The sequence below is a fragment of the Neophocaena asiaeorientalis genome, unplaced genomic scaffold (assembly GCF_003031525.2).
Source record: "Neophocaena asiaeorientalis asiaeorientalis breed wild unplaced genomic scaffold, Neophocaena_asiaeorientalis_V1.1 scaffold357, whole genome shotgun sequence".
Classification (NCBI taxonomy): domain Eukaryota; kingdom Metazoa; phylum Chordata; class Mammalia; order Artiodactyla; family Phocoenidae; genus Neophocaena; species Neophocaena asiaeorientalis.
This window is the reverse complement of record NW_020173270.1, coordinates 2,091,857-2,094,964: the sequence shown is the minus strand read 5'-3', so window position 1 is coordinate 2,094,964 and position 3,108 is coordinate 2,091,857.

The window sequence follows — 3,108 nt, the reverse complement described above, 5'->3', positions numbered from 1 at the left end:
CGGCGCGCGCGCCCATTGGCCGGCGTCCGCCACGGCGCGCTCCTCATTGGCCCGCGTTGCTGTCGCGGCGAATCGGAGCGCGCAGCGGAGGCGGGACTTCCGTCTGGCGCCGCCTGAGGAGGGCTCGGCTGCAGGCAGAGACGCGGCTGGCCAGCGATGGCCGCGGAGGGGGTCGACTGGGGCCTGGACCACGGAGGCCGATGGATGGCGGTGGCCGAAGAGCCATGCCCCTTGTCGAGGGCATGCTGTGGGTCTCGCGCCTGTCTGTCCCGCCGCCGCCGCCGCGGCCGCCGTCACCACCCTGCGCGGTAGGAACGGTAAGCACGCCAGGGCTCTGGGGACAGAACCCGGGTTCGAATCCCGGCCCCGACGTTTCCGCACTACGTGCCGTTGGGCATGGGCTGACGTCACGTCGCCGGGCCTCAGTTTCCTTATCAGGTGTAGTGAGGAAGTGGGGCCTGGGACGTGATCAGTGTACCATCAGTGTTGATTATTAGAACTAGCGGGTTTCCAGAGGCTCTGACTAACATCCATTCATTAAAATTTAATTGAGCGCCTACTATGTGCCAGTCACTGTATGGACAGTGAACAGACAAAAATACCTGCCTCTATTTGGCTGACATTCTAGACTGGCGCTGTCCATAAGAACTGTAAGCGAACCACAAATGTTACCCACGCGCATAATTTAAAATTTCTCGTAGCCATACTAAGGGATAAAAAAAAAAAGAGAAAGAGAGAGAGAAACAAGTGATGTTAATTTTAATCATGTGTTTTATTTAATCCAATTTATGTCCAAATGTTATTTCAGCGTGTAACCAATATAAAAAGGTATGAGATCTTTTTACATTCTTTTTTCTTTTCATGCCTTTGAAATCTGGTATGTCTTTTACACTCACAGCCCATCTGAAGTTAGACTGGCTACGTGTCAAGGGCTCAACAGCCACAACTGATAGCAGCTACCGCATCGGACCATGCAGAGCTAGATGGGGAGGCAGGAAAGAAATCAAGTGGATTCCACACCAAGTGGTGAAAAGTGGTAAGACTGAAAAGTAAATTGGACATAGGGCAAGGGTGGGGTGTGGAGGTTGCACTTTGAAAGAGGGCTGTCAGGAAGGTTGAGAAGATAGGATTTGCAGAAGGACCCCAAGGAGTCAAGAACACTGAACCAATAATCATGCCATTTATGGTTTTGTGCCGTGTTCGTCCAATAGGACTTTCTGTAATGGTGGGCATGTTGGGTTTTTTTTTTTTATCAGCACTGCCTAATTTAATAGCCACTAGCTCCATGTGGCTTTTGGGTCCTTGACATGTGGCTGGTGGCACTGAAGAACTGAGTTTTTAATGTACTTAATTTTTATTTAATTTAAATTTGGTCACCTAGAGCTCGTGGCTCCCAGAGTGGATGGCATAAATTTAGTAGAATGTCGACAAGTCCAGTGCTCTGAGTTGAGCTTGTACTGTGTGCTGAATGCTTTATGTGGGTTCTATGGAGTCCTTACAATAGCTCTGTGAGAGGGGAGCTATAGTCACTGTCACCGTGATGAATAATGTAGTCTTTCATTCATTCATCTGTGCTTTATCCTTGCTATCATTAATAGACTTTGTTTCTTAGAAGAATTTCAGATTTGCAGAAATGTTGCATAGAAGATACAGGCTTGCCATTTTCCCCATACCGTTTGTAACATCTTTCATTAGTATGATACATTTGTTACACTTAGTGAACCAATATCGATACATTATTGTCAACCACAGTTCATGTTTGTTTAGATTTCCTTTGTTTTCACCTAATGTCCTTTTTCTCTTCCAGAATCTCATCTAGGATACCACATTACATTTAGTTGTCTTCTCTCTCTAAAAAGAGATATAATTGACATACAATATTGCATTAGTTTTATGTATACAACATAATGATTTGATACATGTATATATTGCAAAATGATCACAATAAGTTTGGTTAATGATTAACCTCCATCACCACACATAGTTACAATTTTTTTTTCCCTTGTGATGAGAACTTTTTAAGATCTATTCTTGGGACTTCCCTGGAGGTCCAGTGGTTAAGAATCCGGGCAGTGGGCATGGGTTCGATCCCTGGTCGGGGAACTAAAACCCCACATACCGCATGGTGCGGCCAAAAAAAAAAAAAAAATCCCTTTTAAAAAAAAAAAAAATTATTTATCTGGCTGCACTGGGTCTGAGTTGCGGCACGCGGCATCTTCATTGCAGCTTGCAGCATGCAGGATCTAGCTCCCTGACCAGGGATCGAACCCGGACTGCCTGCATTGGGAGTGCGGAGTCTTAACTGCTGGACCACCAGGGAGGTCCCAAAATCTATTCTCTTAGTTGTCCTGTCTCTTTAGGCTCCTCTTGGCTTTGGCAGGTTCTCCAACTTTCCTTGTTTTTGATGGTGTTGATGGTTCTGAGAAGGGCTGGTCAAATATTTGGTAGGGGGCTTCCCTGGTGGTGCAGTGGTTGAGAGTCCGCCTGCCGATGCAGGGGACACGGGTTCGTGCCCCGGTCCGGGAAGATCCCACATGCCGCGGAGCAGCTGGGCCTGTGAGCCATGGCTGCTGAGCCTGCACATCCGGAGCCTGTGCTCCGCAACGGGAGAGGCCACAGCAGGGAGAGGCCCGCGTACCGCAAAAACAAATATTTGGTAGGATGTCCCTCTATTGGCATTTGTCTGGTATTTTTCCGTGGTAATACTGGGATGATGGGTTTGGGGGAGGAAGACCAAAGAGGTAAAATGTCATCCTTATTACATCATATCAAGGATACATACTATCAGCTTTATTTATGCATGTTGATATTGGCTTTCATCACCTGGTAGAGTTAGTATTTGTCAGGTTTCTCCACTATAAAGTCACTTTTCCCCCCTTTCCTTTGGAAGGTAGTCGCTATGTGCAGCCCACACGGAGAGTGGAGATGTCTGTTCCCCTTCTCAAGGGTGGATATCTACTTAAGTTATGTGGAATTCTTCTGCATGAAAGACTTACCTCTTCTTCCCCCCATTTATTAGTTTATCCAATCTTTTTTTTTTTTTTTTCTTTTGCCACGCTGCGTAGCTCGTGGGATCCTAGTTCCCCAACCAGGGAACGAATTCCAGCC